Consider the following 26295-nt stretch of genomic DNA (forward strand, 5'->3'; position numbering starts at 1 on the left):
GCACATAGAAATAAGCATTATCTACTGGGATATTTCCATAAATAAGCAAAGGGGATTGCAACAGAAGGTCTGCACTGTTATTTATGAGGGCTATTGCCTATAAATCTCTGAAAAGTCTCTGGAGTGTAACTGTCAAAATAAATGGAGTGTTTTGCCTAATGTAACTGAGAAAATGTTAGGGAGCCTGAAACAAGTTCTTGGGAGTCTTGAGTTACAGTTCGAACCCCATGAGCCATAGAAAATTGGAACAACCGAATATGGCCTCTGTGTGCCACTCAAGATTACTTTTGTTCCACAACCAATGCATAGTTCTTAGTGGTTGTGAGGAATCCAGATCTCTTTCTTCAAGGTAGCACTTCAGATGCAGGGATATATTGCATTTTTTAATCAATTTTTAATTGTGAATTTTAACCAAACCAAACAAAGAAACAAACAAAAAACATTTAAAACATTGCATTTGTAAGGTGGGTGCTTGAATTTAAAAATGGACCTTTGCGTTAGACCTAAGAAGTGCATGCTTTGCTAAAGGCTGAAACATTTTGAATTACCAGAGCCCACTATTTTGGGAAGCAGCCCTGTTAAAATAGTCTGGAGGAGGTGGAATAAACATTTCTTATCTATTCTTTCCAAACTTGGGGATTTTCTACAATCCCTTGTTTTCCTTTTCTTGGGAATGGTCCCATCCATATTTATTTGTGTGTTCCTTTGTTACATTTATACCCTGCTTTTCCATTAAAAAAGAGATCCAAGGAAGCAAACAACAATAAAAGCAATCCACATAACATTATTAAGCAATAATACATGCAATCTTTTTTGTAAAAACTACGACGACGTTAGAGCAGATAAAAAGGACACCTAGTAAAAAACACAAAATACAGATTAAAACACAGAGTGACAAGACCAGAGGGAATCAGCTCAGTTGGCCAAACATTTGCTTAATAAAAAGATTTTTTCCTGTTAGCAGAAGGCCATCCACAAGGGGGTTAGACTTAGATGGGCCTCCTTTGGTAGGCTCCGAAACCTGTAATGGAAGTCTTAGCAGTGAGGGTAAGGTATCGTAACTAAAACAGCCTAGCCTGTTCTGACTGCAGATGCCATGGCCACCCTCTCCTCTTTTCTCCTAGGTCTCACACAGATATTCCAGATTTACTGTATGCGTGGTGGGGGATTGGGATTGCACCAGACTGCACATCCAAGATGCTTTATCCTGGTGGCAGGCAGAACCCCAACTTTTTAATGCCCTGGCTGCTTGACCCTTTAATTCTATTCACCAAGCACAAATGAACCTTCTGTCTTCCTCCTGTGTCCATTACCTCCTGTTTAAATATCCTGGAATCTGCTACATCCAATGTTGCAGCACTGGCTTAGTCTAACCTCCAGTAATTTCACATAGGAAGTTGGGCTTTATATCTGTAATATTGTGTGTGTGTGTGTGCGCGCGTGCGCACGCGCGTGAAGGACAAATGCTACAATTAAAGGCCTTTTCCCATTTTAAAAATGCTGTAACTTATCTTTATGTTTTGGCAAAGCCAGGAAGGTTAAGAACATAAAGAAATCTCATTGGGTTGGATGGATTCAGACACAGGGGGTGTTTCCACCAGCGATTTACTCTGAGCCGGCTGTGTGTTGAGGTTGTTAGGGATACATGATGTCGTGGCCATCCAGCAGCCACTCCAGAGCTTATCAGGTAAAAAACATATTTCCTGAGACTGCTCAAAGTCCGATTCTTTTCCTTAAGTCAAGTTCCCCCCAGTATAGTTGCTGTGTGTCCCAACCCCAGCATTGACCTAAGGTATGCTAGCCCTGCTCAGGGGTGTGCCTGTCACCATGACCCCAGTCAAGGGGTGTTTCCTCCCATTGTACTGAATGAGGCTTGCCCTCTGAATGCCCACAGAAATAACAGAGAAGCCTCTCAATTGACACAGCACATTTTAAAGCACAATTCCTTAAGTGCGATTAAGTGCGATCTTGAGGCTCTGATTCATTGCCTTAGGAAGTAAGTACTTCAAAGCTTTGTTAAAGATATCCTGAGGGTTACAGTGGGGGCTGGTTTCTGTCTTTGTGTTTACTGCTCTCTTTCCCACAACAAACCCATTACTGTCTCCTCAGAAGTAACTCCTATTGTGGTCAATGAGGTCCTGTGGTTTAAAATGGGGGCTGTTTTCCGTCTTTGTGTTGCTCCCCCCCTTTCCCGGCACAAGCATATGTGTGTCTACTCAGAAGTAACTCCCTTTGTGCTCAATGAGGCATGCTCCTGAAATGCAGGTGCATCTGGACTTTCAGGGGAAGGAGAAAAGGGGGAGGGGGGAAGCTTCTCTTATTGGTTGACCAGCCCCTGCCACTCAGATGATATTCACTCCAACTCCCACCCCCACCAGGAAGTATGTTCTGTGAAGTTTCCCGCCTCCCAGCTGAGCAGAGCAGAGCAGAGCAAGCTGCTCCAGCTGGTCCAGGGACTACAGAAGCAGGCAAGCTCCCAGAGAGCGAGCGAACAGAGCGAGCGAACAGGGGGAGCAAACAGGAGTTGGCCAGGGGAGTTGCAGTGGTTGAAGAGACAAAGGAGACAAAGGAGACAGAGGCTAAGAGGTAAGTGGGTTGCAGGAAGCCCAGGGCGCTGCCCTTTATCCTTCTGACTGGCTGTGAGCTCACCAGGAGCTTCTGAGAGCTCCAACTGAATTGGAGGGGTGTGGCCTGAGTACTCCCAGCAGCTGACTGGGCGGGAAGCTTCAGTCTGTTTCCCGCCTCCCAGCTGAGAAGAGCAGAGCAGAGCAAGCTGCTCCAGCTGGTCCAGGGACTACAGAAGCAGGCAAGCTCCCAGAGAGCGAGTGAACAGGGGGAGCGAACAGGGGGAGCAAACAGGAGTTGGCCAGGGGAGTTCGGCAGGGGAGGTCAAGGGGGAGGCCCCTAACATTTTTTTTTAACTAACTTTTTCCCATTTATTTGTCTTGTAACACACACTTCCACACCAGTGGGACTCTGCTTTTAACCTCTACTGAGTAGAGGAGCAGGCACAGGCTAGTCTAGAACAATCACAAAGCTAGACACAAAAAGGGAAACGGGGCTATGGAAGGACAAGACTCTCCAGTGGTGGTGACCTGCAAGGTGTGTGCCATGTTTGTTTTCTTGCCTGAGAACAACATGGCCTACACCTGCAACAAGTGCAAGTTGATCACGCTGCTGGAGGAAAAAGTAAGTGGACTGGAGTGGCGACTGTCAACCCTCCGGGGAATAAGAGAACACGAAGAGTTCTTGGACAGAATGGGGGAACTACAGCAGCAAAGGGCAGACCAGAAGCTTGAAGAGCAACAGCAAGATGAGGCAGAAGTGGGAAATGCTGAGGAGAAGAAAAATGGAGTAGATGATACTCCTTGGAAAACGGTGACAGTTAGGAGAAGAAGAACTAGACGCCACTCTGCACCAGTGGAAGCGGTGGAGCTGTGGAACCGATTCCAGGTACTTGCAGATGAGACTGGAGGACAGCCTGCAGAGGAAGAATCACAGGGGAACCTGCATGAGAGTGAGCAAGAGGCTAAAGGTCAGTCAAACAGAGGCGATGAAACCCAGGCCTACAAGAAGAAGAAGAGAAGAGTGGTAGTAGTGGGAGACTCCTTGCTGCGTGGGATCGAGACCCAAGTATGTCGCGAAGACCCGTGGACTCGCCAGGTATGTTGTCTCCCGGGAGGACAGATTAGAGACATGACTGAAAGGTTGCCTGCACTCATAAAGCCCACTGACAGGTATCCCTTTCTTCTCATCCATGTGGGAACAAATGATACCGCCAAGCGGAGCTACGAAGAGATCACGTCAGACTTTGAAGCTTTGGGAAGGAAACTCAAGAACTTTGGGGCCCAGATAGTTTTCTCATCCATCCTTCCAGTAGTTAGAAGAGGGATAGAAAGGGAACGAAAAATACTCCGGGTGAATGACTGGCTACGAAGGTGGTGCCGACGAGAGAGATTTGGATTCTGGGACCACGGGCTATACTTCCTGGAAGATGGGCTGTTGGCTAGGGATGGGTTGCACCTCACAAAGGCTGGGAAGAATGTGTTTGGCCACAGCATGAAGAACTTCATCAGGAGGGCTTTAAACTGAATCCTACGGGGAAGGGAGATGTAATGTTGGGGGTAACAATGGACGTAGGCGCATGCACTGCAATGGAGAGAACAGCGCTGATAGCGCCCAATAATAGTCTTCAGACACATGTAGGAAGAAAGCCAGACTATGAAGCACATGGTCTTCGATGTCTATATACTAATGCCCAGAGTATGGGAAACAAACAGAACGAACTTGAACTCTTAATACAGGAGGGAAATTATGACTTGATAGGTATAACTGAGACTTGGTGGGATGACTCTCATGACTGGAATACAGCAGTTGAAGGATATAACTTGTTCAAAAAGAACAGGAGGAACAGAAAGGGAGGCGGGGTTGCACTGTATGTGAAAAATACATATCTCTGCACAGAAATACAGGAGGAGGAGCTTGGTAGCCCCATCGAGAGCATCTGGGTTGAAATAAATGGAGCAAAGAATAAAAGGAACCTGGTGGTCGGAGTCTACTACCGGCCACCCAATCAAGGAGAAGCCAAGGATGAAACTTTTGAAAAGCAAATAGCCAATGTTTTAAGGAAGCATGATGTAGTAGTAATGGGGGACTTCAATTTCCCCGATATTTGTTGGGAGACAAATTCTGCAAAACATGGCCCCTCCAGGAAATTCCTGACTTGTGTGGCGGATAACTTCCTCCTACAGAAAGTAGAGGAAGGAACTAGAGGATCGGCTATCCTTGACTTGATCCTAACCAACAGAGATGACTTAGTGGATAAAGTAGCAGTTACAGGAACTCTGGGGGAAAGCGACCATGTTGTACTTGAGTTCTTGGTTCTAAGGGAAGCAAAAGCCGAGTGTACTCAAACGCGTACCCTGGATTTTAGGAAAGCTGATTTTAATAAACTCAGAACAATGATCAGTAAGGTCCCATGGCAAACAATGCTAGCGAGAAAAGGAGTCCAAGATGGGTGGGAACTTTTAAAAAAGGAAATTCTCAAGGCACAATCACAAACAATTCCAACAAGAAGAAAAGGTGGAAGACAACAGAAGAAGCCAATGTGGCTTCACAAAAAGCTTAGGGATGACCTGAAAACAAAAAAGGACACATATAGGAAGTGGAAAGAAGGCCAAGTAACAAAGGAAGAGTACAGGCAGGTAGCACAGAATTGCAGGGATGGCGTCAGGAAGGCTAAAGCGGAGAACGAGCTGAGGTTAGCGAGGGATGCTAAAAACAACAAAAAGGCTTTCTTCAGCTACGTGCATAGTAAAAGGCAGAGGAAAGAAATGGTTGTTCAGCTATTAAATAAGGATGGCAAAATGATAACAGATGACAAAGAAAAGGCAGAGGTGCTCAATTCCTACTTTGGCTCAGTCTTCTCCCAAAAGAGGGTCTATGACCCCCCTGGCAAAGGCGAAGTACAGGCTGAAGGGGCAGGATTGCAGCTTGAGATCGACAGGCATATGGTCAAGGAACACCTCATTACTTTGAATGAGTTCAAATCTCCAGGGCCAGATGAACTGCATCCTAGAGTAATAAAGGAACTGGCAGAAGAACTCTCAGAACCGCTGTCTATTCTCTTTGAGAAATCATGGAGGACCGGGGAAGTGCCAGATGACTGGAGGAGGGCTAACGTTGTCCCTATCTTCAAAAAGGGTAAAAAGGAGGAACCTGGGAACTACAGACCAGTCAGTCTGACATCAATCCCTGGGAAAATTCTGGAGCAGATCATAAAGCAATCCATCTGGAAGCACCTTGACAACAATGCCGTGATTACTCGAAGCCAACATGGATTTGTCAAAAACAAGTCCTGCCAGACAAATCTGATCTCATTTTTTGATCAAGTCACCTCCCTTGTAGACCGTGGGAATGCTGTAGACATCATATACCTCAACTTCAGCAAAGCTTTCGACAAAGTGCCCCATGATATCCTGATGAGCAAACTAGCTCAAAGTGGGCTAGATGAAACAACGATCCGGTGGATCCACAGTTGGCTACAGAATCGGACTCAAAGAGTGCTTATCAATGGGACCTTCTCAAGCTGGGGAGAGGTAACGAGTGGGGTACCGCAGGGCTCAGTCCTGGGCCCAGTGCTCTTCAACATTTTTATTAATGACTTGGAGGAGGAGGTGCAGGGAATGCTGATCAAATTTGCAGATGACACAAAATTGGGAGGGATAGCTAATACTTTGGAAGACAGAAACAAAATTCAAAGTGATCTGGATAGACTGGAGTGCTGGGCAGAAAACAACAGAATGGCATTTAATAGGGACAAATGCCAAGTTCTGCACCTAGGAAAAAGAAACCAAATGCACAGTTACAAGATGGGGGATACGTGGCTCAACCACACTATGAGCGAGAAGGATCTTGGAATTGTCGTCGATCACAAGCTGAATATGAGCCAACAATGTGATGTGGCTGCAAAAAAGGCAAATGCTATTTTGGGCTGCATTAATAGAAGCATCGCTTCCAAATCCCGGGAAGTACTAGTTCCCCTCTACTCAGCACTGGTTAGGCCTCATCTGGAGTACTGTGTCCAGTTCTGGGCACCACACTTTAAGAAGGATGCAGACAAGCTGGAGAGGGTTCAAAGGAGGGCAACAAAGATGATCAGGGGACTGGAAACAAAGCCCTATGAAGAGAGACTGAAAGAACTGGGCATGTTTAGCCTTGAGAAGAGAAGACTGAGGGGAGATATGATAGCACTCTTCAAGTACTTGAAAGGTTGTCACAGAGAAGAAGGCCAGGATCTCTTCTTGATCATCCCAGAGTGCAGGACACGGAATAATGGGCTCAAGTTACAGGAAGCCAGATTCCGGCTGAACATCAGGAAAAACTTCCTGAGTGTCAGAGCAATACGGCAATGGAACCAATTACCTGGGGAGGTGGTGGGCTCTCCCACACTGGAGGCCTTTAAGACGAGGCTGGACAGCCATTTGTCAGGGATGCTCTGACTTGGATTCCTGCATTGAGCAGGGGGTTGGACTCGATGGCCTTGTAGGCCCCTTCCAACCCTACTATTCTATGATTCTATGATTCTATAAGCGATTTTTACTGGTCCGGAAAATCTGCTCATGGAACCCTGCTCACAGCAAAGCCAATTCCTTTAAAAAAAAATCCGGTACTCCTCCATTAGCTTCTCCTTCCATTGTCATGGAAACATGGCCACAGTCATACTTAGAGAACACCCATTGAATTGAATGGGACTTACGTGAGTCACGACTAACTTAAGTCCCATTGATTTCAATGGGCCTATTCCAAGTATGACTGTGTTTGGATCCAATCTTTTATTTTAACTTTTGTGCATATAACTCAAACACATACAAAACAAATAATCAACTACAAACAAATTAAAATTATAATTACAAATCAAATAATATTCAAAGTGTTCTCACACAAAACTAATTCAGCAGCCTATAACTAATAGATCGGAAAGTAATTTATATGGGGAGTATGTGAACCTGTACATTCAGTAAAATGGGGCCATATTACAAAAAAAGAAAAATATCAACAGGACTTGGCACAATTGTTAGTTACTTTCATTTGAGGTGTTAATGTCTCCACTGCAATTAAGTTCCATTTCTAAAAAACATATCACTGTTATTTATTTGGCAGTGAAAATGAATACTATAAAGTACTTTATCCACCCAGCCATTCTGTAGGCAAAGAGCCTTTACTTTGGCACACAAAAGAACAAAGGGATATTCTTTATTAGCCATGCAACCAGGGCACAGTAATAATACAATGCTGTGAGGCTTCTTCCCCCGCTTTTCCACATAATGAATCAATGACAGAGATGATCTCTATAAAAGGGCTACTTCATCTTCATCCATCCAGATAAATTACTGTTGTGTGCACAAACCTATTAGGTTTGACCTGATTATACAATTGTGGATTCAGTTATCTAGCATAAAAGTTTCTGTTGAGACATCATCTTTTCAGTGCAACTATATGCCTAGTTAGATGTAAGAGTGACATTGAATAGAACACAGGTTGTGCTGTACAGATAAGCTGGGTGCTGCAAACACAACTTAAAGAAGAGAAATGGTGCTTGGGAAGGGTTGCTGAACCACTCCTTCGACCTGCACTTTTCTCCCTGAAACTGCCTCCCTACACCTGCTTTTCACCTTGCAGGGTTTACTTCTAGTCTTGAATCCTGGCTGAGACAAAAGCAACAGGGGTGCGTGCGTGTGTTTTGGGGAGTGGGAATATACAGGCAGAGGTAGGATTCAGCATCCCCTTGCACCCCTACTCCACATGAAATCCCCCTCCTGCCCCACACGCACTATTCAGCTTGGTTTGGATGACCATATCGTGGCTTAATAATCTGAGATATGAATGAGGTTTTTGCCTGCACACACTGCCTCTTCAATCCTCCCTTCATAGTGTGAGGAATCAAACACAAAAGTCCCAAGACATGGTCTGAAGGCACACAAGGCAGCCTCCATGCTGAAGTTAAGCAGGTCTGGATCTGGTCAATCCTTGGAGGGGAGGCCACTTGGAAATCCCATGTAGCCACCTTGAGTTCCATGATAGAAGAAAAGTGGGATATAAATGTAAATGATAATGATAATGATAATGATGATATTATTATTATTAATAATAATAATAATAATAATAATAATAATAATAATAAATGGTCATAGTTTCCCACTTTCTCCATTCTGGGGAATGATGGTTACCAGCTTCAGAACAAGCCAGGATATTAGCCCAAGTTCAAGCAGTGGTTTAATATCCTGACTTGTTCCAAGATTGGGAACTATAAATTCCCAGTTCAGATGCTGGTTTACTAGAGCAGGGATAGGAAAACTGTGTCACATGGGTCTGAAGGACCTACCAGGGTTCCCTATCTGGCTCAGGAACTTCTTCCCGTAGCCCCACTCCCTCAGCCACAGAGGGAAAAGATCTTATCTCCAATCATCAGCTGATGCAGGTAACTGCTTTTCCCTGTTTAGCACTGAAAATGGCTCCCTTTCTCACTTCTTAGCAGGGGAAAACATTTATCTACAATCAGCTGCTGACAGGAGATAAGAGCTCTTCCCTGTGGAGCAAAGAGGGTGGGGCTAGGGCTTGCCCTGCTTACTTTTGAGATAATGTTAATGCTTATATCTGAGGGCTTCTCCACACAGGGCTTTTATCCTGCGATCAAGATTGTTTACTCACGGACAGTTGCGGGTCTTTTAAATGATGTTGTCAAGCTCCAGGGCCTCTCCCAAGCTTTGTGACCTTTATCCCATTTTTTAAAGACTGCGGGTAATGAGCTATTTAAATATAGTGAGTTGAATTTATCAGTGAAAAGAGGAAGTGGTGCTACAGCACAGCACCATCTAGTGGCTGTATAATGAAACGTAGAGCTTGCAGTTAAAGGAACTCCCTTGCGGGGGGGGGGGAGTCGAACTGTTTGAAAAGGGGCAATCTTAATCCCATAAAGAATATGGAAGCAGAAGCTCCAATAAAGTTGCGGGATAAAAAGCCTCTGTCTAGAGAAGCCCTGTGTAGACATGCAGAAGCTTGGTGTTTGGGATGCTATTTGAAAGTGCAGCTGAATAATTTTTTCCTGATCAATTCCAAGTAGACATGCAGAGACTTGTCCTGCTTATTTGTGAGTAGACATGCTGCTCATGCTTACTTCTGAGTAGACATGCTTCCTATCATAAATTTGTAACAGCAGTATGGGGGGAAGGTTATATTTTTCACCCTCACCCACTTTTGTCCGTGGCCCACCTACATTTTGTCTTTGGCCCTTCCCACCCCTGCAATCCCCTTCATGGATCACTGCTCCTTCATGGATCACTGCCTTGTTGTGGCCAAGGGGCTTGTGCAACTCAGTGAAGCCATAAGCTATGCCATGCAGGGCCACCCAAGACAGACAGGACATGGTGGAGAGTTCTGACAAAATGTGGTCCACTGGAGAAGGAAATGGCAACTCACTCCAGTATTCTTGCCAAGAAAACCCCATGGAACATATCACAAGGCTAAAAGAGATGACGCCGGAAGATGAGCCCCTCAGGTCGGAAGGGGTCCAATATACTACTGGGGAAGAGCAGAGGGAATTTCCAAGTAGCACCAGAAAGAGTGAAGTGACTGGGCCAAAGCCGAAAGGACACTCAGCTGTGGATGTGTCTGGTGGTGAAAAGAAAGTCCGATGCTGTAAAGAACAATATTGTTTAGGAACCTGGAATGTCAGATCAATGAATCAAGGTAAGCTGGAGGTGGTCAAACATGAGATGGCAAGACTGAACATTGACATCTTGGGAATCAGCGAACTCAAATGGACAAGCATGGGCGAATTTAATTCAGGTGACCATCATATCTACTACTGTGGGCAAGAATTCCTTAGACGAAATGAAGTAACACTCATAGTCAACAAAAGGGTGGGAAAAGCAGTACTGGGGTACAATCTCAAAAACGACAGAATGATCTCAGTACGATCCAAGGCAAACCATTCAACATCACAGTAATTCAAGTCTATGCCCCAACTACTGAGGCCGAAGAAGCTGAGGTTGATCGGTTCTATAAAGACCTACAACATCTTCTAGTACTAACACCAAAAAAAGATGTCCTTTTCATCATAGGGGATTGGAGTGCTAAAGTAGGAAGTCAAGAAATCACTGGGATAACAGGCAAGCATGGCCTTGGTGTACAAAATGAAGCAGGACAAAAGCTAATAGAGTTTTGCCAAGAGGACACGCTGATCATAGCAAACACTCTTTTCCAACAGCACAAGTGGCGACTCTACACATGGACATCACCAGATGGTCAATATCGAAATCAGATTGATTATGTCCTTTGCAGCCAAAGATGGAGAAGCGCCATACAGTCAGTAAAAACAAGACCTGGAGCTGACTGTGGCTCAGATCATGAGGTGCTTCTTGCAAAATTTCGGCTTAAATTGAAGAACGTAGGGAAAACCACGAAACCATTCAGGTATGACCTAAATCATATCCCTTATGAATATACAGTGGAGGTGACGAATAGATTTCAGGGATTAGACCTGATAGACAGAGTGCCTGAGGAACTATGGATGGAGGTCCATAACACTGTTCAGGATGCAGCAACTAAATCCATCCCAAAGAAAAAGAAATGCAAGAAAGCCAAGTGGCTGTCTGATGAGGCTTGACAAGTAGATGAGGAAAGTAGGGAAGCGAAAAGCAAGGGAGAAAGGGGAAGATATACCCAACTGAATGCAGAGTTCCAGAGAATAGCAAGGAGAGACAAGAAGGCCTTCTTAAATGAACAATGCAAAGAAATCGAGGAAAACAACAGAATGGGAAAGACTAGAGATCTTTTCAAGAAAATAGGAGATCTCAAGAGAACGTTTTGTTCATAGATGGGCATGATAAAGGACAAAGAAGGCAGGGACCTAACAGAAGCAGATGAGATTAAGAAGAGGTGGCAAGAATACACAGAAGAACTATACAGGAAAGATCTTAATGTCCCTGATAGCCATGATAGTGCGGTCACTGAACTTGAGCTGGACATCCTAGAGAGTGAAATCAAGTGGGCCTTAGGAAGCATTACTAACAACAAAGCTAGCGGAGATGACAGTATTCCAGCTGAGCTATTTAAAATCCTAAAAGATGATGCTGTTAAAGTGCTGCACTCAATATGCCAACAAATTTGGAACACTCAACAGTGGCCACAAGACTGGAAAAGGTCAGTTTACATTCCAATTGCAAAGAAGGGCAATGCCAAAGAGTGTTCAAACTACCGTACAATTGCGCTCATTTCACATGCCAGCAAGGTGATGCTCAAAATCCTACAAGCTAGGCTTCAGCAGTATGTGAACCGAGAACTACCGGAAGTACAAGCTGGGTTTCAAAGAGGCAGAGGAACTAGAGATCAAATCTCCAACATTCGCTGGATCATGGAGAATGCAAGAGAATTCCAGAAAAAGTCTATTTCTGCTTCATTGACTACACTAAAGCCTTTGATTGTTTGGATCACAACAAACTGTGGCAAATTCTTCAAGAGATGGGAGTACCAGACCACCTTACCTGTCTCCTGAGAAACCTGTATGAGGGACAAAAAGCAACAGTAAGAACCGGATGTGGAACAACCGATTGGTTCAAAATTGGGAAAGGAATACGGCAAGGCTGTATATTGTCACCCTGCTTATTTAACTTATATGCAGAGTTTGTTTGTTCAGTCGTTCAGTCATGTCCGACTCTTCGTGACCCCATGGACCATAGCACAGCAGGCCTTCCTGTCCTCCGCTCTCTCCCGGAGCGTGCTCAAGTTCATATTCATTGCATCCGTGATGCTATCTAGCCATCTCATCCTCTGCCGTCCCCTTCTCCTTTTGCCTTCAGTCTTTCCCAGCATCGGGGTCTTTTCCAGAGAGTTTTCTCTTTGCATTAGGTGGCCAAAATATTTGAGCTTCAGCTTCAGTATGTGTCCTTCCAATGAGCACTCAGGGTTGATTTCCTTTAGGATGGACTGATTTGACCTCCTTGCAGTCCAGGGGACTCATAAGAGTCTTCTCCAGCACCACAGTTCGGAAGCATCAATTCTTCGGCACTCAGCCTTCCTTATAGTCCAGCTCTCACAGCCATACATTACTACTGGGAAAACCATAGCTTTGATTAGACGGACCTTTGTCGGCAAGGTGATGTCTCTGCTTCTTACTATGCTGTCTAGGTTGGTCATAGCTTTCCTCTCCAGGAGCAAGCGTCTTTTAATTTCATGGCTACAGTCACCGTCTGCGGTGATCTTGGAGCCCAAGAAAGTAAAATCTGTCACTGCTTCCATTTCTTCCCCTTCTATATGCCAGGAAGTGATGGGGCCAGATGCCATGATCTTAGTTTTTTTAATGTTGAGTTTCAAACCAGCTTTTGCACTCTCCTCTTTCACCCTCAACAAGAGGCTCTTTAGATCCTCTGTATATGCAGAGTACATCATGAGAAACACCGGGTTGGATGAATCACAGGTCGGAATTAAGATTGCCGGGAGAATTATCAACAACCTCAGAGACGCAGACGATACCACCCTAATGGCAGGAAGCGAAGAGGATCTAAAGAGCCTCTTGTTGAGGGTGAAAGTGGAGAGTGCAAAAGCTGGTCTGAAACTCAACATTAAAAAAAAAAGCATCACCGATGCAATGAATATGAATTTGTGCACACTCTGGGAAAGAGTGGAATACAGGAAGACCTGGCGTGCTATGGTCCATGGGGTCATGAAGAGTCGGACATGACTTAATGACTGAAGAACAACAACAACAAACCCCTGCAATGTGGCCCCTGAATCATCTGTTTTTTAAGGCTGCAGTCCTATGGTCCCTGGGAGAGCTGCCTTAGGGCCATAGCATTTTCCAGATCTCCCCTCCAAATCCAAAGAGAAAGATCCACTCCTGGAAGGGGAGATGCAACCTCGCAGACAACATCTGCAAGGCTGCAGAGAGGTCCACAGCTACTGCTTTCCCCAACCTCAGATGTCTGACGTTGGAGAGCAGAAACAGGAGGCATTCCAGGGGTATGCCAGGAAAGGCCATGGATCTGCAGGATCTACATTCTTTATGTGCCCCTGATATGTCCCTGGAATGGGGGGGGGGGAACTACGACACCCTTTGCACTGGCATTACTAGGAAGGAAACAGTCTAAGCAAAACAAACAAGTAAAGCACACCCCAAACAAGGAAGGGGAGAAAACACCCCTCCTCCCTCCCTTCCAACATGCTGGCATGAACACAGTGAAGCTTTGGAAAGGCCGTTCCTTCACCTTTGGATCTCTGCACCTGCATTGGTAGGATTGCTCTGTTAATCAATCAGTCAACCAACCAACCAATCAATCAATCAGGTTTAAATCAATTTTCATACTAGCAGAACTTCAAAATAAATATATATTTTTTAAAACAGATGATGAGGGACATGCAAGACTGCTCACATTTTAATAAACAAAGCTAACACTCATTGTTAGAAGAAAAGGCTATCTGGAAGATTTACAGTAACAGACCAGAACCAAACAGAGGCTGGACCTACACTTACTGCCTTTTTTTCGCTTCCAATGAGGTTTCACCACCCGCCTTTCACACTACGCAGTAGCCGCCTCGAATTGGAACCAGAATTTCCCATTTCTGTGCTCTCGCTTTCAATACCCTAATATCCCGGTATTTCCCCTTAATGTGCTCTGATTTTCCGCCTTCGTACCGTATCCGGTCGTAGTCCCCTGCACCGCCTATCCATATGCAGCGGTGTTTGTATTTCCCTCCTGTCCAATCACAGCTCTCGACGGCCCCATGTCTTCTTCCAGCTACCGATCACATAGCTTCCTCAGCAGCCCCCATTTCATCAGGAACAAGCAAAGGGCTGGATGTGCGTGTGCTTGTCTGATCTCGGAAGCTAAGCGGGGTCGGTCCCAGTCAGTGCTTGGATGGGAGACTGCCTGGGAATCAGGCTTCCTGCACTGAGCAGCGGATTGCTGTATCCCTTCAAATGAGATTAAGTTTTACCCCCTCCTATCCCCTGCTCTGAGTTGTTGTTGTTGTTTTATATTCAGGCGTTATCCTCGCAGAATCGGGCCTTCTCTGCGATGTTTTTTTTCCTAATTGAGGCATGATCTTCGAAGCTTCAAAGTTGTGAAGCTTCACAACTTTGAGGCTTCGAAGATCATACCTCAATTAGAAAAAAAATCATGGAGAAGTCCCGATTCTGCGAGGATAACGCCTGAATTTTAAAAAAAAACTTCCGGAGCAGGGGATAGGAGGGGATACAACTTAGTCTCATTTGAGGGGATACAACAACCCCTTGCTCAATGCAGGAAGCCTGATTCCCAGGTGGTCGCCCATCCAAGTACTGACCGGGGCTGACCCCGCTTAGCATCCGAGATCAGACAAGTGCACGCAGGAAAACAGCAGGAAAACAGCACAGCACTTGAGTGTGAACTGAGCTCGCACATTCGATGAAGCACTGGGGAAAATGGGTGAGTGTGAATAATCACGTTTTAATGTGAGAGTGTTTAACCAGACAGGACACTGAATTCATTGCAATGGCGGGCGTAATGTAGATCAGCCCATAGCCTCCAGAAATAAACAAATGGACCCTTAACTCACAGACTCTGCAATGAAATTTACCTATTCATTAAAATTGGTCCCTACCCAATTTATCACCTAAGCTTTAATTGGTTAATCTACAGATAAAGCTTGCCGCCCAAATTTAGAAACTGTTATATTTACAGATGTTTTCATTTATTTTATTCATTGCCTATTTCTTTATTACCTCTTTCATGTAGTGAAGATTAAAATAAATATTAACAATATTTAACCATAAGGTTTTCCTATATAACTTTTTATTAGCCATTTCCCATAAATTGAGATATAATATGAAGTTTCATTTTTAGTTAAATAGAATCAGCACTACAATTATCTTTCATTTGTTGGATGAATGGAAATTTGCCACCTGGCTCTGAATTCTAAAGAGAGGTAAATTGAGGAAGGCAAGCAACCATAAATTACAGGATGGATTTTTAACAAGTGAGTCAATTCATCTATCAAAGACCCACATGCATTCATTTCTTAGTACAAGTATTTGATCAATTCATACAGAGTTTCAGAGAGACGTTAACAAGATCTGCCCTCTGTGAAAGCATATTCAGGTGATGAGTTGCTATGATTCAGGGGATAAAGAATGGGGAGCTGACCTGGACTGAAGTTCCACATCTGTCATAGTGTTGCCTTGAGCAAGCTGTGAAGTCTGAGACTCAGTTCTCCACCTGTAGAGTAGCCGAGACCCCCGTGGAGGTTTGTGCTGTAGCTGCCAGCCCAAAACCACATCTGGAAAGAGACTGAGGTGTGTACTTAGCATCCAGGCTAGGGATGGGTGACATAATTTTTTTTTAGTTCATTTTTGATAAGAATTTACCCAAATTTGCAACATTCTCCATAGTTGGAACAGAAAGAGATGAGATTTTTTTTAAAAAAAGCTGAATGTGGGAGGAACCGGACCTGACAGATTTGTCCATCTAGGCCCAGGGCTTTGAGTGCTCAGCTCTTAAAAGTCAGACTCTGAATCCCTGTGTGTTCAGTCCCTACTGTGGTGCTGAATTAGGGTTGCCACTTCTTTATTCTAACAGGCTCCTCCTCTTTAACAGATATATGGCAGGCAGATCCAACACAGTCCTCTCCAAGCTGGGAATAACTGTACCTACTGAATTTGGCCAGGGCATATTGGTGAGAATTATGTTTCAGTTCTGTTTTGATCAGAATTTACCAAAACTTGCATTTTTCCCCATGTTTGGAAAAGAGCCTCGTGTGGCGCAGAGTGGTAGGTGGCAGTATTGCAACCGAAACTCTCCCCACGACCTGAGTTCGATCCCAGCGGAAGCCCAGGTAGCCGGCTCAGGTCGACTCAGCCTTCCATCCTTCCGAGGTCGGTAAAATGAGTACCCAGCTTGCTGGGGGAAAGGTAGTCACGACTGGGGAAGGCAATGGCAAACCACCCCGCTATAGTCTGCCATGAAAACGCCAGTGAAAGCGGTGCCCCTCCAGGAGTCAGCAATGACTTGGTGCTTGCACAGGAAGAATCTTTCCCTTTCCTTTGGGACAAAAAGAACTTGAGATTTTTTTTAAAAAAAAATTAAATGTGGGAGAAAGTGAAACTGACAGATTCACCCATCCCTGTTTCACAGGCGGAGGGAAAAGAGTAGTCCATACACAGCATGTTCACTGAGGAGGATGAAGATGAAGATGTGAAGTTGAGGATCAGAGAGACTCACCTAAAGCCACCCACCACCCATTCAGTTCATGGCAGAGGAGAGATCTGAAGCATGGACTTCCTAACATGTAACCGCTATAACACACCAGCTCTCAATCGTGGTTTCACATAATCTGATGATGTCATTGGCCTGCACAGATTAAAATACACCTTTGCACAGGTGCAGCTTCACAGCAGCTGTATTACATTCACTGAGCCTGACCTGCTTCCTTGGCTGCTGCTCTGTAGTAGTGGCCAGGAATTTATTTATTTATTTACAATATTTATATACCACTTCTCATTTGAAACAAATCCCAAAGTGGTTTACAAAAGAATAAAAAACCAAACAACAACAAACAAACAAGGCCACACACATGCACACACAACACTATTATGAGGTTGCTACAAAGATTTCTATGAAATATTCCATCCGTCTTTAGCAACTCCCTGGTTGGTGCTTTGAACAATTCTCTTCTGCATCCAATGAGAAAGGGAGAGATAAAGGGGGAGGAAGAGGGATTTTGTTTCTTTAGGAGCTAACACACTGCAGAGTAGCAAAAGACTGGGGGAAAGCCAAAGTTTTCAGTAAATGCCTATAACACGTCAGTGTTGAGGCCTGATGTATCTCAGAATAGAGATCATTCTACAGGGTGGGTGCCACTGCAGAAAAGGCCCATCTTTGTATCATTACCAAAGAGAAAGCTGTAGACCGCAGCATGGACAACAGGGCCTGCACTGAAGGTTGTGGTAGCCTGGAGCTTAATATAGCGGGAGACATTCCTTGAGGTTGTTTGGAATATTGCAACCTCATCTGCAAGTTACTGGACAGGGGCAGTATTGCAGTTACTTAATTCATGGGAATTTTGACCATAGCTAGCCTAAGGTTCTCTATAGTTTACAATGTGGTTTCCTGTGATTGCTTCCTTTTTGCTCCTCCCCTTCCTCCCACCTCCTTTCTCTGACATCCACCTTTGCAGGGAGCAGATGTGTTTGCTCTAGCTCCTGGCTGTGTAATGGAACGCAAAATGGACTGAACAAACACCTTTTGAAACTCTACGCTGTACCTGCATTGTACATGCCAGAATATTTGTGAGTAAACTTTTTTCTTTCTTTCACTGAAGAAGAGTGTAGCCTCCTTTTGTTATTCTAAGATACCCTGTGTGCACATATGACTGGTAAACATTTGTTCTGTTTTGCCTTTTTGTTTTTCCTCTGCTAATTGCCTTTCTAACAGGATGCATCATTACTAAATGATCCCATCAAAGGTAACCTGGTTCTGAGTTGTCTAGGGCTTTGTACGCTAATAGCAACACCTTAAACCTGGCTCAGTAGCAGAGTGGCAGCCAGCATAGATCCTTTAGCACAGGTATAATATGCGTGCAGTAAGGCCCGTAACCTTGCTGCTGCATTCTGCACTAGCTGCACCTTCCGAAGCAGCCGTAAGGCCAGCCCCACATAGAGCAGATCACAGTCATTCAGTCTTGAGGTTACCAATGCAAGGATCACAGTGGCCAGATTAACCCTGAAGAGGAATGGATGCAGTTGGCATACCAGCCTAAGCTTGTAGTAAGCATAGAGTACATCACAGTTGAGTCCACCAATGACAAAATGGAAATAAAGGTCTGTGTAGTTGATGTGAGACTGAACATAATGAAGGCACAGTCAATTGATAAAGGTTGAAAGGCATTTGTACATCAAAAGTGTTGTATAAAAGTCAAGAATAAATACTAGTGCTAATGGCAGCACTACTTATAAACCATCTTTTTACAACTCTTGAAACAAATGATGTAGTAAGGAGTAAGTGCTTTTCTACATGGGGCTGTTGATGCACTGTATCTACTTTTGGTTCTGTCGCAGAACTGAGATCCAAACAGTACACAGAGAGCATTTCCTTTTCTGCTTTTCTGCTACATAACCTCTAGGTTGCACTGTGGTATAGCAGAACAGTGCAATTACGCAAGTGGAAAAAACATTTTCTTTTGCTTTCACAAATAATAGTACATTTACCGTGCTTTAAAAAACTTGCTGAAAGTGCTGTTTAAAAACAGAAGCGAAACCAGAGGATCACAATGTCACCTAAAACCCCCACAAATAACTGTGAGTAGGGAATGACAAGTGTACAATAAATGCCCCATGTAGAAAAGCAATAAGTATACCTAAAAGGACACCTAATGGAAGTGTCAGAATACACTGATTAACTGAATAATTGATTAACTGACTGAAAGCAAGACTGTTGTCTGAAACCAAACCTAAAAACTCCACTTTTTAAGTCTGTCATCACAACAAGTTTGATTACAGGGAGCCATCATGAAGTTCAAATAGCAGGAGAATCATTTCTGCCTAGGAGATAAATGAGTGAATAACACAAGGAGGCAATGAATAAATTAGATACCAAAAGAGGGCTCATAAATTAAGGAACAGAGAAGATGCCAGAGCCATTCACTCATGCATAAGTTGATAGAAGAATGCAAGAGGACATTTCAAGGCGACGTTTCACCAAGGCACGCATCGCCCCAGTGCAATTTCTATGAAATATTCCGTCAACCTTTAGCATCTGCCTAGTTGGTGCTCTGAACAATAACCCTCTGCATCCAGTGAGAAAGGGATAGATAAAGAGGGAGGAAGATGGATTTTGTTTCATTAGGAGCCAACACAGTGCAGATTAGCAAAAGGCTAACTCCAGCATACATCAACGCTGGCTGTGGGAGCTTCCCCTCTTGCTCCTTTTAGCCTCATAAATATGCTAATGGTCCCTTTCTTCCACATTCTCCCTTCCTTCAAAATTTCATTTGCTGGAGACATGATCCTATCCAACTATTTCAGCATTGCAATCTGATCTTGGAGAAGCAATCCTGTGGTGGAATGCAGCGGCTGCCTCTTTTGCTCATTGATGGCGGTAATGCAATAAACAGGAAGCCAGATGGAAATCAAGAAGCATAGTGTATATGAACATGTTTGGATGTGTGTCTTGAAAAGCTGTATCTTATCACTTGATGTCAGCATATCACCAAGTGGTATACTTAATGGAGCCCATCGAGGTTGGATACATACTGGACAAACGACCAGTAAAAGACAGCAAGACCCAGTTTGCACATCACAGCTACCCAGAGTTTGCTTGTTTAAACCTGAAGTAGTCATGAAGGAAGCAGGAGCAAACGAGTGTGCTGGTGTTTGCTGCTCAGTTGATCCCACTGCAGCTGGGCAGAGCTAAAGAACCCAGGGCACTCCATCCCTGGGTTGTTCTCTGTTATGTCTGAACCTGGAATTGTGGGTTGTTGGGGGAGAGATAAGTCAGAGTTAGACTCAACAGCAATCCACAGGTTCTAACTCTGGGTGGCCCCTCCCCCAGCAACCCACAGTTCTGGGTTCAGAAGTCATAGACAACAATCCAGGGATGGAGCATCCCTGGGTTGTTTAGTTCTGTGGGAGCGGGTGGGTGGGAGCAGCCATGCTCACTCACTTTCACTCATTCACAACTACCTAGGGATTAAATAAATAAACCCTGAGTAGTTGTGACATATGAACCAGGTCTAAATGTTCTTTACCTTGCTGAAAACAACTGGAAACAAGATGAGTGTGGGACAGGTAGAAGAAGATCTCTAATCAATTCAACAAACGTGCTGCTCTTCCAGGTCCTGACACAGAATATGTTCCAACAGGCCCTATTTATCAGGGACAATCCCACTTTTCTGGTACTGGTAAATCATCCCTATATGTGCCTTTTGAGGATGTCTTCTTAATTATTTTTGGTTAGTATAGCCTTGGCCATGCTGGCTGGGAACGTTGGGAGTTGCAATCCAACACATCTGGAGGGCACCAGGTTGGGGAAGTCTGTGTTAGTATAAGTTGCTAGACTTGCCATTCTTCAGGGTTCATCTCAGGGCTTGAATTATTTGGGGGCTGGAGGGGCAGAAAGGGTCCAAAAGCCCACATAGCGACTGTCTTTAGAAGGCTATGGGGGCAGAAGTAGAGAATAATAATAAGCATTTGTTGTGTAAGGGGAGCCAAAGGTAGATATTTTATCATCTTAAGAGATATTTTAGTGTATGTGTATTGTGTGTTTATGTTTTGTTTTTAAATAAAATTATTATATCAAAAAAATAAGGCTACAGGGGGAATGATTTGGCTAAAATTGTGGAGAGTCAAGGGATGGTGCTTTGGCTATCATCAAGGTCCTCCTAGATAAATGGTTCTGCCTGTTTGCCAGGATCTCCAGAAGTCAGATCTCAGAGTGGGAGGTGGATGTATATAATTGCTGTTGCACATGCATTTAAGTGTGTGCACATAAATGCTAAGGTAACACGTAATGCATACACTAGAGCTGTGCACAAATGGCCTCTCAAAATTCTCCAGCTTATTTGTGGGCAGAGAAATTTGGGGGACGATTTCATCAAATTCCTCCTAGGGGAGAAGAAATTCTCCAACGGTTTCTCACAGAGAGGGCTCACTAGTGGCAGGGGTTGTAGCACAGCTTCTTGCTTTTTTCCTAAGGGTTTTTGGTTCATTGCACCGCTTCTGTAAGTGGCAACAGCTTCAACTGTGCTGAGGCTTCCACTTTTCTGAGGCAGAATTTTGAATTTCTTTTGGTGGTATTTTTGAGCTTACCTAATCACCACGAGGTGGCCGAGGGTGCTGTGTGTGTTTTCTCTCTATATCACACATCTTTCCATTGCTCTGCAGCCTCCCAGGCCACCTGCACTCCCTGAACTGAAAAAGCCCCATGGGAGGAATTGCCTCATGATGTCTTCCTCATGAAGGCTTTAATTGAAGTGCGGGAAGCCAAGGAGACTACAAGCTGCCACACAGAGCCTACTGTACAATGACAGACGGGACACTCATGCACATTCCTCAGCCACCTCACAAGTAAGGTAAGCACAAGAATCCCAAACCCAAACCATGAGAATATGTCCGAAATTTCTTCTCCTTTGAATTTCTTTTCGACAGCAATTCCTTTTCTATCAAACTGAATGAGAATGGTAAAAAAAAGAGGGAGAAATTTTCGGCACAGCACTAGCATAGACTACTGTTTCATACCCTTCAGCTGCTAAGGTATGTTTTGAACAGTTAGCATCTTGTAGGCCAGGTATGCTTTTCTAGTATATATTTAAAATAAATACTGGTGTGTTTGGCTTTTAAATCAGTGCAGGACAGGCTATGGATACAACATACAACAGAATAGGTTGGACTGCAACTGCCATCGTCTATGACCATCGGCCATGCTTGCTTGGGCTGATGGAGCTGGAGTCCAACAATATCTGGAGGGCCACATGTTCCTCACTGCTGGCATACCAGATGGGGAGCAGAACTTTCAGCAATGTGGGCTGGTACAGGCAGCTCTGGCAGGGAATTTCGATATGCCAACAGGAGAAACCTAACCCTATTTTGTGGGCCAGCCCGATGTCGACCTTCTAAAACATCCCATTTTTCTGGTTGGTGTTGCGCAATGACAAGGAAGGGTGCCTGGAAGAAAGATTCCAGCTGCTGGTTACAGCCAATGGTTGTCTCTCCACAACCATTGTAAGATCGCCTTGTGAACTTGGATGACATCACAATAGTACCTTGTGTTAGTTCACCAGCCTCAGGAAGGGCTGGTAGCAGCATTACTATAGCTGCTTCCCAAGGAGGAGGGGCCACTCCCTTGGTGGCATGATGGGAAATAACACCTCCCACAGAAAGATTAAAAGAACAAAGTGTGATAAGGTCTCAGACCAGGAAAAAGACAAAGAGAGAGGAGGGCTTGTAATCTACCTGAAAAAAGGCAAGGCCACTGTAAGTAGCAACTGAAATGTTACACCCCCCCCTACCCCTACCCCATTCTCCACTTATTATTGATTCTTCCTCACACACACTCTTTCTACAGTCCTATACAAGTAGATACCTCACACCCTCACTCTACACAAGGTTTCTCTCTTGACAACCTATTTATCTTCTGCCAACCACCATATATGCAGAGACTATGCCTTTGCAGTGACCAACCACAGGGCAGACACAGAGCCACCACCTCCTGAGGTGAGGTAGGTGGCTACCAGGGAGAGGTAGGAAGGCCCAGGGAGAGGGCCTTCTCAGTGATGGCACCCCAATTATGGAATGCTTTCCCCACAGATGTCTATGTGGTACCCACTTTGTTGTCTTTGCAGCACCCGGCAAACACCCTTGAATTCTCCCAGGCCTTTTAGACTTAATTTTCAGCCCTGCTGATTATTAAATAAATTATGAATAAGACTTTTGTCTCAGCTGCCCTGGAGTCAAGGCTGGCCCAGGGCATTTTGTAGCCTTAAGCACCCACACTGCATAAATCAAGAAGTACTTCCCCAGGATCCCTTGAAAAGGGTATAACTCTCAGACACCAGACAGCTTCATTGCACATTGATGTTCCCAAAATATTGCAACCCAAGGGACCAATTGAGTTGCTTGTGCAATTAGGCTGGGTCTGGTAATAGTATAGATTTCAGAGGACTTACCTCCAATGGAAGGAATCTTCCTCTGATGGATAAAGACTTAATCCAATGAAGGAAGCCCCTTCCATCAGAGGAAGTTCCTTGCATCAAAGGAAGCCCCTCTGGATCCAACCTGCTGCCATTGTCATAGAGTATTTTTCAAGATCATGATTAGGTGAGGCCCACCATATTAGATACTGTTGCTTACCCCCCACTTCCCCAAGCAGTGAGACATTCCTGGAAAAGTGCTACCTAGGTTTGGTTTCCTTTGGCTGAAGGAATGGTGAGTTCTTATGATATCCTATCTGCTTTATTTACAAATGTGCAAGTAGCATAAGACAGCCTCCCCAACTTGGTGTCTTTCAGATGTTTTGGACTACTCCCAACATTCCTGACCATTGGCCATGCTCTCTGTGGCTGATAGGAGTTGAAGTCCAAAACATCTGAAGGGCACCAGGCTGGGGAAGACTGGCATATGAAGTTAACCTCAGACCCTCCTACAATACACCATATCTGTCACACCACATCAAGGCCCAGAGAAAGGCCTGGAACCATCAAGATGCCTTCAACCAACTCTCCCTGCCTGTGTCTCTTCCAACACTTCAAAATGGCTGTTTCCTCTCTCTCTCTCTCACCCCCCACCCAACAGATCTTCATTCCTAATGAAGATTAACCACCTCTGGGTTATAGAAACTATGGGGATTTCCTACTAGTGAGGTGAAAAAGCCCTGATTCAGATATTCCTCTGCACTCATAGATAAGTGACCTCTACATATATACTTATGAAGTGTGCTATACACAACAATCATATTTTTACTGGCATCCTAGTCCTGTGCTTTCTGCTTGGCCCAGTTATCCTGTCTTGCTTGCACCATAGCAGCGAAAGATAGCCATAGAATTGTGGAGCCAATTTCCTGCTGCACCTCATGAGTAATAGACTGGGATGATCTACATGTGCAAGTACAAATCTACATCTGAGTTACTACAGGTCAGGGGTCATCACAGCCTAATTTAGGGAGACAGAGAGAGAACTGACCTGATAGATCAAGAAACCCAGTTTCTGACCTATTGGAAATCATGCAGCGATCTTCCAGTAGATCCCAATCTACCTCCTGTCCTAGATCTTCCATATACTCCTGACAGAAAGTAATCATACCATGTGATGGAAACAGTGTTAGAAAAAGCTCTGTTAGAAGAAAGCAACTGTGATTGTGAGGTCCAAGAAAGTGCCTGGTTCATCCAGCAGAAATGGATTAAGGAGAATGCTTGTGTTTGAAGAAAGATAATTACAGTTTATTAGGAAGATTCTGTTTTGCTTACAGGTCAAGGTGGTGCTGCTGCCTCCTCTTGGAAAACTGTCTCATGGCTCAAAAGTCCACCCCTTGTTTACTCTTCCTCTGGGAAGCAGGGTAAACATTTATGGGCGACCAGAGCTGAGGGGCTGCCATGGAGACAATCCCAGCCCCTCATTGCCATTTTCCTCAGCAGCACGACGAGGAGGAGGAGATGGAGAAATCCAGAGGATGCGGAGATTCCTTACTTTGTTTTTCTTGGTTGAGGCGGAGAAGTCAACCGGAGCCAGTGCTGATGGAGACTCATCGGTTGCCAAGAATAAAATCAAGCATTGGTACACCATACATCCAATAGGCATGAGAGGAAAACCTGGCCTGTGACCAACTGAAGTTGCCCAATCAACGGCTGGAAAGAAAACCCTCCAGAACTTGGGAAGACAATAAACCAAGTTGAGCATCAAAAAAGTCTGGTCACCTTTAATGTGTGCTTGAAAGTGCGGAGAGAACATGGGTCTATCCTCACATACTCAGGTCCCTACATATTGCTGACCACAAGGGCAAGGTGAAGCTGAATTAGTAATGGCCTGAAAAAGGTTGCAATGGGGCAGATAGAAATAGAAAGGGGGCGTAATCTCACCCCGCTTATTACATTCACACACTCATTTAATTGTGGCACTACAAAGGCTTTAAAGGGTTAGGATATCATTGTAAAATATCAGAGGGTGCCCAGGCCTAGATTCATTCAGGCAAGAAAGCCCAGGATTGCAATGAGCAAGGTTCAGAGGTTCCTCCTGGTTGGCAGCCAAGAAGCAGATAAGGCCCTGCTAAGAAATCCAGCAGGCAAAGGAACAAACACCATCCAGAGAATCTAGCAGAGAAGGGCTGAAGCAATAAGATGTTGCACCAGCAACTGCTGCCTGAAGACTGACTGACTGACTGTGATGTTGCTGTAGCTCTGATAGGTGTAGTTCCATACAGTGGCCCCAATTCAGCACTCAATCTTAGCTGTAATCAGCAGGCAGCCAAGCACTGAAGCCAACTGATCACCTTGGGTTGTATCCAATGTTAGTCTAACTTAAGTCCCATTCATTTCAATGGGTCTACTGTAAGTAGGACTTACACTGCTCTCAACCCCTTTCTTCCTCGAGGTGCCTCCACACTGGGTTTTCTGAAATTGCTTCATGAGACAATCACATTCCAGGGGGTGGAGGGTGGGTCTTAGGCCAGGATATGTGGGGGGTGACAAGTAGGCAGAATGCTGTGGTACATGGCAAGACCTTTCAGGATCTCCTTAGGTGTTAGTGGAACTTTCGGTGGGAGAATCCTACCTGGAGTGTCAGTTTGCAGAGTCCCTGCATCTCTTGCCTGTGGGTTCTTATCCTGCGAGGACTCTCTTCAACGACGAGCATTTGTCAGCTCCAGTCCTAGCAGGTACTCTGAACAAAGGTCTCTCTCTCAATCTCTGAAGGGCTACAACTCCACAGTGTTTCAGCACGTACTCAGACTTAGCTTACGTGCCATCAGTCCACATTTGAGTACACTTTTGTGGTTAGGGAATTCTTACGTTCTCATTCATGAAATATAAGTCAGTCACTGGATATTAGCCAGGACAAGCCAAATGTGGCTGCTCAGGTTAGAGGCAGCATGCCTCTGATTTGCTAGATGCTGTGGTCAAGCCACAGGCCAAGGTTATTGCACTGTGTGTTACCTGTGGGCTTGGAACGTAGAATCTTCCTTATACCCAGTGGAGGCTGGTGACTCTGATTTCGGTGTGGCTGTGATTCCATTATGGGTTTCAGTCAGAACTGGCCAGAACTCTAAAGGAGCTATCCAA

General features: G+C 44.7%; 1 protein-coding gene across 1 annotated transcript in view; it reads right to left on the reverse strand.

Annotated features, from left to right (window-relative positions):
- Positions 1-26295, reverse strand: part of NECAB3 (N-terminal EF-hand calcium binding protein 3) — a 136967-nt gene that overhangs the window by 16669 nt on the left and 94003 nt on the right. The window lies entirely within an intron of this gene.

The sequence above is a fragment of the Heloderma suspectum genome, chromosome 4 (genome assembly GCF_057233095.1).
Source record: "Heloderma suspectum isolate Gila_16-S chromosome 4, 16-S_ref, whole genome shotgun sequence".
Lineage (NCBI taxonomy): Eukaryota > Metazoa > Chordata > Lepidosauria > Squamata > Helodermatidae > Heloderma > Heloderma suspectum.